The sequence below is a fragment of the Glandiceps talaboti genome, chromosome 8, assembly GCF_964340395.1.
Source record: "Glandiceps talaboti chromosome 8, keGlaTala1.1, whole genome shotgun sequence".
NCBI classification, from domain to species: Eukaryota; Metazoa; Hemichordata; class Enteropneusta; family Spengelidae; genus Glandiceps; species Glandiceps talaboti.
In genome coordinates, this window is record NC_135556.1 from 15980738 (window position 1) to 15995486 (window position 14749).

Consider the following 14749-nt stretch of genomic DNA (forward strand, 5'->3'; position numbering starts at 1 on the left):
ATCCTATACACTTGTACTTGAGGGCGCTCCTAAATCGATCCTCCCAAGTGTAGACCCTACCATTCTACTTAGGTTGGATAGGTTGGGATAGGGTGGGTGAATGAGCCGCATATGATTAGCCATTATCTTCTTCAGATTCAATAATTTGATATACATGTGTGAAATTCTACGTTATTTTAGGGGTATATATAAAAGTTTTGAGTGTGTTCTCTGTTGTTGTTTTTTTTCTAGGCATCACAATGCATTTTCGTTGATATGTTGTCTCCTTCACTGAGTCTGCGATGCGTAAGCCTTATATTTCCCATGCACACTGGACTGTGGTTAGACTGTCGACAGTCGCTCGCGCCTTTTTTTTCCTCCGTTTTATCTAAACTCCGATCCGGCGCAACACTAGTATAATCAAAGAAAAGAAAAAGGCAGAAGTCAATCGTACGGCCGTATGGGGTGCTATTCAATCTGCTTTCTAGTATTGTGTCAGAAAACGCGAAACGTATTGTATCCCTCCTTGCCTTTTATTTACATTTGTATCAGGTATATTGACGAGCATCATGCATTTTATTTTTTATGTTATTCCACTGTTGACATACATCATAACTGTTGCCTCATGCCATTGTTGCGAGAAGCCAGTGGAGTCTTTCGGGATAACATGTAGTTAATTTCTCATCTGTTGTTTCTGTCTTTCGTTTTTTTTATAACTCATACAAACTGGGCATTTCGTCGAAAGCCATTACAAATATCGTAGTCGGACATATTCTTACTTCATCAGCCTATGATGAACCATCGATCAGCTATGTTTTAAAGGGGCACAGAATGAGTTGATATATGTTTCGGGGTATGATAGTTGATGCATACTTAATAAGTATTCACATATTTTACTGACTGCATAACGCTTACATTGTACAGTAATCACTTGCAATTGGCTGAATTCATACCTGGTATTAAAGGGGCACAGGCTGCGATTATATATATATATATATATATATATATATATATATATATATATATATATATATATATATATATATATATATATATATATACACGTGTAAGGGAGCGTAGTTATTGTGCATACTAAAGCACACTTAATTACCACCACTTCCAATTCAATTGACTGAACTCAAACCTGGTACATGTTTGTATTAGGATATCCATACCGTGGACAAATGGAACCTGTTAAAAACAGGGAAAGTAAACAAACGAATTTGATTAATAACACTTGGCACAGCACGTTGGAACAACAGAGACTTGTATAACACACCATAGTTTGGTAAGAACAGTTTTATGGCCTCTGTACCGTACATGAAATGCCAAGGTAACTGATAATTCATCTGTGACCAGTGAATTATTATGTAAAGTGGTCACAAAACTGTCCTTCTCAAATGATAGAATGTAATACCAGTATCTGTACTTCCAACACTTGCTGTGCCAAGTGTTATTAATCAATTCAGTTCTGTAATTTCCCTGTTTGTAACAGGTTCTGTTTGTCCGCTGTCTGATGTCGACAGTTGTATGTACGTTATATAAAAAAATGATCCAATGACGTAATTTATTAAACGTATCAAAACATTTACAGGAACTTCCTACTTTGCAATCAACAATTTTGACAATGCCAAAACATACAATGTAATGTCAAAGAAGGCATGAATCGACATTAACATTATACTAGAATATACAGTTTAGTCTAAATTTTTTGTAAGTATTTTCGCTTGAGTAAAAAGTTTATAAACCCAGCATGTGCCACTTTAACATATAACTTGAAAAAGAATCAATGACTTAATTAGCATACATATGACAAACGTTCAAGATATCCCCAATCTAATTAAGATCTGATGTGGTGAATATAGCTCAGTTTCTTTATTTACCTCTGTTTCATTCGTTTGTTTTCAATTTTGTTGTTCAGGGAGTGATCGCCACCTTCCCACTGAAGCCGCAATGGCAGTAGTTGGACGACGGCAGCAGTGGGATGTCAAAATCACAACACCGCTCGCAAAATTAATAATACAGTGAGTTCAAAGTCAATCATAACACATCTCGTCCATTTGTTGCCTTGAGATTCATCAATACGTTGTCACGTGGTATTATCAATTTTAATGCGAAATGACATCATATCCCCGGTGTTCGAACTTATTGCCGCCGTACCGTCCCTCCCCTCGAGGAGGCAGTATAGCAGTACATGTAGTTCGAAAATTATCTCCCTGTGACATCTTGCGCATGCGCTCAATGGCATTTCACTGCAGACGACATGGCTTCGTCAGTTATGAGTTGCGGACTTTCTTCTCCAGAAAATTCAAGATTTTTGCAATTACCCGAAGAAGAACTTGCTGCCCTTGTTTCAGAGAAGGACTCGAAACTTACAGAAACTATTATAAAGAACTCAGTTGATATTTAGAGAAGTATTGTGTTGCGTTTGGGACTATCCTTGCCTATGTAGAGCAAAACCCAAAGGACCAAAGAGTTGTGTAGGGTTGCTGTGTAATTTCTATGCAGGAGTACGACGCACTGATAGTGAACTGTATGCAAAGAAGTCATAAAAAGGTTTGTTCCAGCAATTAAAATATGTTCAAAATGTATATTATATGCCATATGTCAGTTTATTAATGATATGGACGATGATGTGTTTTTTATAACACATGTTGACTGGCCGGTTAATCATGGAATCACGACCACATTGGGAATAATTACAAATAACGGTTGTCGACTGTCTCACCTCAAGTACATGATAGTGTACACATGTTGATTGGCGATGAGGGTGACAGCATACGTCTTTTCCCCTCGAGGACCTGTTGATCACCCGCAAACCAATCTAATCCCGAGGGCCTCGGCCCGAACGAATTACACTTTTTGTCATATAACCTTAGCATTTGGGTGTTTGAGACACACACAATTCTTGTTTGAGACACACACAATCCTTGTTTGAGACACACTGAATCCTGGTCATAAGACCTTAGCATTTGACGTTTTATGCTACAATTTACTCTAACACAGAACACATCAAAAGATGCGTTAGTCGGAGGTGACTTCTTCAAAGCATCCTGCTTTACACACTGTTACAATTTCGTGTGGTGTCTAAGACACACTAACTTCTGGTCTGTCGAACAGAGTAAATTGTTGACATTAACTCTCAAATGCCGCTTTCAACGTTGAAGAGAGCGCTCGAGCAGTCAGTAGACGTCTACTACGCGATGTCCAGTGTTTTCGGTGACCATCCCGCTTTCCACTGATATTTCTCGTGTCTCCTTTTTCACCCCTCTCTCGCTGTGTCTTTTCGTAGAGTACGTACGTCCAGTGTCTACATCAAATTTTAAAAAGTGGTGTATGATACGCTCAAACTTCAATGATTCTTCATCCAAATTAGATGGTACTCTGCCGTGACAGTAGTCCTGCTTGAATACGGAGTAAGTCGACATTTGAGCGAAACGCGTACACCGTCTGCGAGCATGACTACCGTGAAAGTGACTCTTCAGAATCGCAATATCACAATTTACGACCTGTTTTCTTGGTCGCGGTCCAATGGATGTTTCGCATCTCGTCGGCATCTAGGTCCATGGAATCGTAAAAAGGGGGTACTTTTTCAGATCACCCTCCGAGAATATGAGTACGATACCCCATCTCTCTCTCTCTCTCTCTCTCTCTCTCTCTCTCTCTCTCTCTCTCTCTCTCTCTCTCTCTCTCTCTCTCTCTCTCTCTCTCTCTCTCTCTCTCTCTCTCTCTCTCTCTCTCTCTCTCTCTCTCTCTCTCTCTCTCTCTCTCTCTCTCTCTCTCTCAGTGTAAGGATTAGGTGTCGTTGAAGGTATAGCTCTGGATTTATACGCTACGAGGTTTTGACAGGACGTGTCGAAACCCCGTAGCATAGAAATCCAGAGCTAGTTGAAGGTAAAACTTCCCGGATTTCGGAAAGAATGGGGTTTTTGAAGTGATTTTCTCCCAGATTCACTATATAAAAAAAAAGGGGGGGGTTCTTTTTCATTGAAATATTAACTGGAAAAGGGGTACATATGAAATTTCGCTAACAAGCCGGGGTACCCACCAATCCATGATCGAGCGACTGCCACTGCTGGGGCGTCGCGACGCGTCGGAGAGTCAGAATTGTACGGGGTGTTGGTCACCGAAAACACCCGTCCTGTAGACTACCCGAACTGTCAATCCGTGTTGACGGCCCTTTGATATGTGCTGTTTTAGAGTAAATTGTTGCAGAAAATGCCCAAATGCTAAACTCTTATGACCAGGATTCAGTGTGTTTCGAACACCTCAATTCTGGTCATAAGACCTTAGCATTTGGTTGTTTTCTGCAACAATTTACTCTAAAACAGAAGACATCAAGGGTTCCGTCAATGAGAGTTGATGCAGACACAAGTTGGTGTGGTTTCGACTGGAGTGTTTGTTTTGTCGCCTGGAACTGACGCATCTTTTGATGTGTCCTGTTTTAGAGTAAATTGTTACACAAAACGGCAAATGCTAAGGTCTTATGACCAGGATTGTGTGTCTTTCGAACAAGAATTGTGTGTGTCTCAAACACCCAAATGCTAAGGTTTTATGACAAAAAGTGTAGGTTGGTTTTTGGGTGGATCAATGGGCCCGAGGGCCGAGGGTGAACTGACGTATATATGTCGCCCTCATGGCCAGTCAACATGTGTACTCTGTCAGAGACTGTATGTGATAAATCGCATGTAGTTTAGGTGAGACAGTCGACAACGGTTTGCAACAATATTAATTGCCAACGTGTCATGATTCCAACATATTAGTGTTACTGTACCACGTTTGGATAAAATCGACCACTAATTACTAACTTGTACAATGCCTAATTATGTATTTTAACAATTTTCAGTGAACAAACTGTTGGTTGTGCGATCGAAGAAACAACACTCCGGTTGCAGCTAGTTCAGCTTACAGCTGTAAAACTTGAACCCCGCTGGTAGTGAAGCATACTTTGGAAGACTGTACCAAACTAGTTGCAAAACGGAGCCCATTTCTATCAGTCAGTCATTCATCATGGAATAAGGTTTGTACGGTGATGTTTTAGAGGATTTATTAATTTGGTGTAGTATAATATGGTTTAATGGTGTAGTTATTTCGATTGCGAATTACTCAACTTTACTGGGATACTTTTTCATGCCTTCTGTGATATTAAACTTAAACCTGGTTTTGTCACCTGACGGTCATTTTGATGTAAATATAGTTATATGTAGTCTTGTTCACTTTAATGTTCTTGGCTGCTACATGACATCATGTTGTTTTATTTTCTAGTTATAAGCGTACCTTAATAATATGACGTAGCAGTCTTCATCACAAATATTCAATCGGATATGTTATGGAAGTCTTGTTTCTCCTCGGTTCTTAGATCCTAGCATAGCGCCACACAGTGGCCACTGGGGAGTAGTCGTTCTCACTACAAATTGTTCATTTTGTATGTTGCCATCCGATATTTTGAAACACTAACTAGCATTATCTGGCATTAACATCAGTTGAGTAAACATGACACTGGGTTTCATTAACGACATAGCGTTGAAGTCAATGATGTTAGAAAAACTGAAGGTAATTATATGGTCACCGGGATATCATATTCTGTTTGAAGATGAATTTAGTCTTTGCGAAAGAGACAGGAAATGACGCACGTCTGCTCTAATACAATTCGAAAGACAATTGATAGGAAAACACCCACGCTGGAGTTGGTTGTTATGTTAATAGTTCGACATCGATGTCTCTTACCACCTGAAATCGTCATCCCTCTGAACGTTGTAGAACGAATGATATTGGTATGTCGTTTTACCGCCAGTAGAGAGTCTACATGTCGCGTTACAAGCAATGTTATTTACAATCGTCTTAATTCATTGTGATCATGGAAGTATGTAGGAAGGACATGGATGTAGGAAGGTCCTTCCCTAATGCTACATGTATAGTGGTCTGAGGATATAGTCATCATCGGTTAGAGTATGGTAGACTTGATATCGATATTTTCATACAACCACTCATCATTTTCAACACTTTTATAAATGATGTTTTGCCCATGCCGACTGCAGTCTACAGTGTATACCACTGTGACCGTTACCTAAAAACAATTTTATTGAGTATACAAGTCAGTGTTAACCTTTCAGGACACCTCTCCCTTAAAAAAAAAACCACGTTCGTGGTCGAAAACAGCTTACCACAATAACGACCAACACAATTACCTCATCCACAGTCCCTCTCTATCACGGTGATAGAGGGACTGTGCTTCATCTAATAGTTTATAAACTGCCCATTTTTGACAATTTATTGAAACGTTTGATCAAGATTGATTTGGCTATAATGCAAGATAAATTTTACACAAAAGACAACATCAAAGACTTTGTCATCTGCACACAATTATTTTGTTGTTGTATAATTTGCATTTTTGTCTCGTACAAATGTAATTCATAATATGGTGAATTCTTCCATTAGCGTGACTTCTAGCCTTCTGGCAGTCTTGATTTTTCTTTTCGACAAAAGTTCTGTTCGATAGATAAAGGACAGTGACAGGTGAACATTTTAGTCAAACTCTACAGTTACAACATTTTTAGTTAATTCATATATCCTAAGGGTTGACATATTTGATAGAAATAAAGTTATTTAATGGAGCGGAAATATTTTAAGAAACAACTAAAATATATGTATGTATGTGACAGATTATATAAAGAGATCATTTGTAGACTTAGGGTGAACACGCCATGTATTAGGAAAGGTTACTATTATGAAACTTGTCATAAGAAAACAATTCTATAACTAGTGATTATTTGAATCGGTTGTCAGCCATCCATATTTCGGTGAGCCCATCTTTAAAATGTACACCCCAAATCACTGAATTCTAAAAGCAGATGTAAAATCAAGCGACCAACAAAATGTAGTTAACGTAAATGTATCAGTGTTAATTCTCGATCGTGAAATGAACCTAATATCAGCAATTCTGCAATATTAAGTGTATTATTGTTGTACATATGACACTTCGTGACCAAATACCGTGCTTTGATTTGGTGTGGTGTGGTGTGGTGTGGTGTGGTGTGGTGCGGTGTGGTGTGGTGTGGTGCGGTTTGATGTGATGTGATGTGATGTGATGTGATGTGATGCGATGTGGTGTGATGTGGCATGATGTGGCTTGGCGTGGCCTGGTGTGGTGTGGTGGTATGATATATCATGGTGTGGCATTGGTACATAGTATATTATGGCATGGCATGATCTGATATCTGATTTGATATGATATGATGTCATATCTATATGAGATCTCTCATATATCATATCATGCGAATTGATATGGTATGGTATGGTAATATGACAGATCTGAAAGGGATAGGATAGGATATATGTTCAAAATGATATGACGTGGTACGATATCAAAGGAGATGATACGATACGATAATATATTATACCGTACAATACAATACAATGCAATACAATACAATACAATACAATACAATACAATACAATACAATACAATACAATACAATACAATACAATACAATACAGTAAGAATGAATAGAATAGTATATGATAAAAGTTACATGATACAATGCGATACAATGGAATGTATGGCTTTTTGATACATTCTCTTTGATTTTATTGTTTTAAACGTTAATACATTATCCCATTATTATTACTATTATCACGTAAGATGAAAAGGAAAATCATGTCAAAGCATATAACACAAAATGGTGAATGCATGTATAAAAGACTGTACCGACACCAACAAGAAAGACACCAGCGGCTTATCCTCTCTATTCAGCTATTGTATATGTTCTACAAAACTGTTCAAAAATGTATTATAATTTCAATGAAAATGAACTTTTTTTTATATAACATCATCAAGTATTAGCCATATAAACAATCATTACAAGAAATACTTGATTTTGTCCTAATGTTATTTCATGCTTAAGGATAAGCAAGATGGCCCTCCAACAAATACAATACACAGCTGCCTTAATTAGCACAATGACTGTCAACGGTTCATATAGTAAACGCTCTGGATAAAAGTGTTCATTTCATACTTGTGTACATGTACTGCTAAAAGAATAAAAATAAAATCGTCTCATTGTGCACCACACATTATGTGCGTAGGTTTCTAGAAGAGCCTTGACGTCATAAGTTTCATATCATCTTTATAACATTCGCATGACGAAGACAGTAAATATCACAGTGTTCCGTGGTTTGTTACTTAGCAACGCCAGTAGAATCAATTTTGTATTTTCTCACAGCTCTGAAGCGGGTAAATGTATGTATGTATGTATGTATGTATGTATGTATGTATGTATGTATGTATGTATGTATGTATGTAAACTATGTATGTATGTATGTGTGCATGCATGTATGCATGTATGTATGCATGTATGTATGTAATACGTATGTATGTACGTATGTATGTATGTATGTATGTATGTATGTATGTATGTATGTATGTATGTGTATATCCTTTTATTCTTTTTATCGTATATTACCGTATCATAAATAATTTCATATCATAACGAAAGGTTAATTAGCGTGGTAACCAGTCAACTTATTTGTAAGATTATGTCATTTAATGCCCGACGTGGGGATACTCTTTATTGAATTCTGTGTAGGTAAGATGAATAGTTTTATGACAGCATAACCTTCCATTATTTTTCCATGCACACTCTCTATAGGGGAATCCATATGAAAACAGTTGTTTTAACGCAACCTTTCTGGGGTCCAGTAGTGCTCAGTAGTACATTAGGAATGGTCAAATGTCGCCTGCCTGCCTGCCTGCCTGTCTGTCTGTCTGTCTGTCTGTCTGTCTGTCTGTCTGTCTGTCTGTCTGTCTGTCTGTCTGTCTGTCTGTCTGTCTGTGTGTCTGTCTGTCTGTCTGTCTGTCTGTCTGTCTGTCTGTCTGTCTGTCTGTCTGTCTGTCTGTCTGTCTGTATGTATGTATGTATGTATGTATGTATGTATGTATGTATGTATGTATGTATGTATGTATGTGTGTGTGTATGAATGTGTGTATGTATGTATGTATGTATGTATGTATGTATGTATGTATGTATGTATGTATGTACGTACGTATGTATGTGTGTGTATGTATAAACGACTTAAAGTCAAGCAACCGCTGGACCAGTTGCATTGATATGGTTGGAACAATACTTTAGGTGCGTAGCTAAGATGAGAAATTGTTCAAATGAAAATGATTGCACCACAGGTAAAGAAATGTTATTTGAAAAATTTAAACTCAAAATCTACTGGGCAGATTAGTATGAAATTTAGTGTGTTCATAACGATGGGTAGATACAGAATTGTTCAGGAACGTGATGATCCCATCAGTGATATGTAAATTACGTCTAGAAATAAGCAGCTTTCAAGGTGATGGTTAGAACGTAGGATAGATAGGAGTTACATAGTGATCGTAATGTCACATGATACATCGTGTTTGTCCACAAAAAATCAACACGTCATCCAGACATGTGTAGTAGACAGACACTGACCTTTTTGATCAAGTATTTCACTGTTGAAACTCACTCCAGGTCAGAAATAAACGAGCTGATGAAGATAAGTACTAGAAACTGAGGACGATGCTGTTGATTCATTCTTTTGATATGATTTGCGATACGTCCTTTAACACGTCATCTCCTTGACGACCGAATATATAAGAATTATTATACTTTGTAATTGGTATACTTTACAAGTTTTTACTTCTGAAAAGAATGATATATTCTGAATAAAAAACAGATTAGCCAAGATTGGAGATAGAATATCGATTTCATCCCTGGAACATTTCCCTAAAAAGAACGTAATTACTAATAAACCATGATAAAATCAGGCCTTTGTTGCGGTACAGGAGGGCCCATTTAGTAATTTAAAGACGTGACACTATTCAATACTATCCCTTGAAGATTTTAATATAAGTAAAATAAGAGAAGAAACCTCTAAAATTAAATTACATGAGATTCATTTCCCGTTGACAGTGCTACATGGAAGCTAATGTTTCACAGTTTGGCCTTCGTTTCCGCATCTTACTTTGTTGTCGCATTCCTTTGAAACCAATGTCAATGATGAAAATACGGTCTAGCTTTAATGAATATTATTAACGACAATGACAGGACGCCAGTGTTGATAACAGCATGCTATGTACTCGTTTTAAAGGTGTTTATAGAATTACAGTGTCGAAAACGTATTATTAGTAAGCAATTGAAGCGGCATTTTTTGTATGTTAGATTTTATGTTTGAAACTGCCACAAATAATTTTATACCCCTAGTCCAGAGGTGTTTTGATATGGAATTTAATTATGATCAGTATTCATCATAGAAATGACAATTTTGGATAGTTTGAAAGTCTCGATGGAGTCTCAATGGAGCAATTATTGGAACGGTATTGACATCGTGGCAGTGTTGACTCATACAATTTTACACAAGCCGGTTTTTTAAATAAACTAAACCTGTATGTTGTATTTATCATCCAGATTACGCAATATATCCAATAGTAGAATGTTGAATCTAAGGAGTAACCGTTGCTTACTGTAACTATAGTAGAGGAGAACGAGTAGTGCTCTTGGGGTAGGGTAAATAGCCTAGATAACATTTTCGCAATCAGCAATACCGCGTCCTTTACAAATGAAGTATAATGGGGGAAAGTATATATAATAGAATTTCGCATATGTACGAAATATGAAAGGATACGTTTGTTTCTTCTTTAACTTTAACGGTAATTCACATACACGGTTATTAATCATCTCAGAGACAGTGCTACCGAAATTCACAAATTCACATTTATCGATTTACAGATGATAGTTAATGAATGTTCTCACAAGTTATGCAGTATAATGCAATCAACAATTTTGCTTCGAATTGCTCCAGTGGTAAAAATTCTAGTATATATGCTGTAGTCACGAAATTCATCCCAATCCTTAAGTTTTCTGGGGGGGGGGGGGGGGTAACTGAATCTATGTGCGTCATTGATTATACCCAGACTTGTTGAATATGTCGGTTTCTGGTTATTCTACTCCTAGGTAAAATTTCTTCTTGCATTAGCATAGAAAAAGTGGTGGGTTTTATGATCGTATACAATCATACTCACACATTGCTTACGTCTCTTTCGACTTTCTCCTGGTGACGGTTTGGCACAGAACTGCTTATTGGGATATGAGATTGTCGCCCGAAATTCTAGTTGTGTTATTAATTTCAGACTGAACACTAAGTGAGTACGCACACAATTTGGTCAGTTGTGGTTATCAATCAAAAAGTACTCGTATGAATTATCAGCATGTATGAATAGTGGTTTGCATTATTTAGATATATGATTTATCAAGTATTTAGTTATGAATTTAGAATTTTAGAAACGGTGCATGTTCATTTTATCTTCGAATTCCCATAGCTTTTGGATTTATTTCAGAAATGAAATTAAGTATTATCACATTTAACTAAGACAACACTTAATAATGCTTATGCAATCATATAGCTATGCTTTTGTTTTAATTATCGAAGATTTGTGTATTGAAATTCTGAAAGACAAGATTTCTGATATTATCTCAGATGATGCAGCTGCTGAAGTACAGTGATGAACTATACGTGACGTCATGATGTCAAATTACACCCATGAGTGAGTACAATTGCTACTGATTATTACGATGCAATAAATCACCTTTCATCCACATTTTAGTCTCCTTCCTACAGTGATCACGTCGACATATAGTTGGCCAGTAACATACTTTGAATTATTCATGTAACCCAATATCTAATGCGAGACTTGGGGAATAGATCATTAATTTGTTTCTTAGAAAAAATGCATAAAATGGATTATATCTCCGAAAACAATGCACAGGGTCATGTCAATACATTGACATCTTTTCATCCTATGGGATGTATATGACTTCGTGATTTAATTCATTGTGAATTCTGATCATAACTATTATGTATGAAATAGCTGCGCTGTGCGATAAATATAGTGTTGTACATATTATTCATCATTGAGTAATGAATACTAGGTATCGTTGTCTAAATGACATGGTATATACACAGGTTATCCTCAAGGGAAGTTCATTTGCAGTGTGCTGAAATACACAACAACCTCGTCTGCTGATCTTACCGCTCATCTACCACACCACACCACACCACACCACACCACACCACACCACACGTATGTTGTCATAATTAAAATAGCATGTCTACATATATTTGATAGTTCCTCCCATTTGTTGCTATTCTGTCATAGAACAGCTTTAATAACTCAGCCGTTAGAAATAATTCTATCATTGTATAACATTTAAATCTCAGCCAATAGAAAGAGTTACATGATTTTACAGCTTTTGAAGGTCAACCAATATAAAATTGTTATATAATTTTGCAGCTTTCAAAATTCAGCCAATATAATAGAAAGAATTATACAATTTTAAATCTTGAAAGCTCACCAAAAAGAAAGCATGATCATTTGCAAATATCATACATAGAAAGACGAGACAATTTTTCAGACTAATTACAACTGCTTTATATACTGTCGATATACATGATGACTGAAATTATCAGATGCGCATCTAATTTGCTACAGCCAAACCTGGCAAGAAACAATTGCAGCGTATCCTAATTACAAAAGCACCTCCCGTAAAATTGCAAGCCTTCGAACGATCCCTAGTTTCACATCATAATGCCTCGTATAGGGTCTATCTAGTATCTGTGTTTGAATACTTATCATTTCCATATTGTCATCATATATAGTTCAAATGTTATATGGCATCGAAAGTCTGACAAGCCAGTGGGTACGATAATATTAGATATAATCCCAGCGGATGAATTCAATTATTGAACCTTGTATCAATTACAGTCATTTCCCATGAAGGTATAGGTATCTGTATGCCGGGTAATGATATTCATGTATTCGATGTATCAGTCGTCTTGAATTAAAATGTTACTCGTCCAGCTAAAAACAGTCTTTCACGTCTATGTAAACTCATAATCATTCACATAGGTGGTCCTATTGATGTATTCAGTCGGGAGGTTGGAATACAGCTATAAATCCATGAGTGGATTTCCAACTTCTTCTTTTACGAAGGAAATGACCGCCAGCGAACCCCATTCCTGGTAGGTAAAGATGTTATTGAAGTCATTACGGTATCTGTTGAAATGTGTTAATTAATATGCAAATGTATTCATTTAATTCAGTACCTAAAGTCACAAAATAGTGAAACTGTTGTATTTCAGTAGTACTTCGTGCTGTTACCGAGTCTTTAGGGTTGACTCTATGACCTTTACCATAAATAAGCAACACACGAAAGTCAGACTCGGCACACTCTTCAATTGTAACGCACTGTCTTAATATGACAGGCTACAATTTGTGCCATTATTTTAGGAAGTGGTGTCATAAAAGGAAGATTTTCTTGTACCATAGAGTTTATTTCATTGTGCCAAATCATTAAAAATGGACTTGTTCCAAGATTTGCGATATGAACTTAACGACTCGTTCAGTTCAACCCGTTGAGGTTACATGTGATAGCTAATGTTAATGAAATGTGAAGTTAGTAAATATAGATATGGCAAACTATTGGAATGATAATACACAGATGTTACAAGGAAAGAGAAAAGTACAAATAAACACATATCAACAAACATGAACCTATATGTCATTGATTAGGTAAAAATACAATAATTGTACTTATTTATAAACTTCGCTAATGAGTACAAAATGGCAGTATGCATAACTGTTTACAATTAATCTTGTTGAAAGTCTACAATTACTTCATTTCGATGGTTTTGTGCCATGTTAATTATCATAAGTGATATTTTGATAATTAACTAGACGTCATGTGTAAGTTTTATTGTGGATGATAACAAGGTAAACGCTTTATCCTTTTACAGTTGCTATTTATATATAAGCGATACAAACCAAAGATAATAGCAATGTCTTTAGAGATAGATTGATGATCGTGGATCACGGAAAACGCAGCCATAAGCTGTTTTATGTATTCACCACAAATGCGCACGGCTTCTTCTACAAGCCTTGGATTTTTACGTCGACAGACGACACTTCGGCAAGTCAACTGTTTCAATGTCTAAAGTAAATATGAGGTATTTGATACATAATGATGGAACCATCGCCTTCAAATGTCAATGACTAGATGCATAAATGCCCTTGGAAAATTTGTCTGTATCTATCGCATCAAATGATAGGTTCTGTTATAGATTATCTTCAGACTTTGTAATATAAGATCAAATGTCAAATTCTGTAAATAATAACTTTTCTCAGAATGTATTACGTCATTTAGGTGACCAGCGTGTGTTCATGACTGCATTCTATAATTAGCAACGAACTGCATTTGACAGTGGGCGGTTGAAATGCTTCACAGCATGTAGCAAAAACCGTTTGACATAATAACACCTGTTAGCACCGTCTTAATTCACCCAATGTCTATGCTTAAATGCATGGACAGTGACATTACCTGTCGAGGGATAATTTGCGGTTTGAGAACATATTTTGATATGTTGACCCCTTGAATAAATTTATGTTATGGTGGCAACGATCTCTTTCTTCAATCATATATCATCTACTAGGTTCTGCACGATTAGGTGGGATTCTAATTAAGAACTCGTTTCGATCAATCATAACATTGTCATTACCCTGTATACTAACTATTATTCAAAATGAATCTGCTGATTGCTGGCTTAGCAGCCGATAGATTGTTGGGCATATCTTTATTCAAAGCATGGGGCGTAGCATATATATGTTTTACAACAACTACTACCCAGAACAACTACTTCTTCTTTTAATTGTTCACTTCATCTCTTCAAGTAGTGGGTAAATATTCAA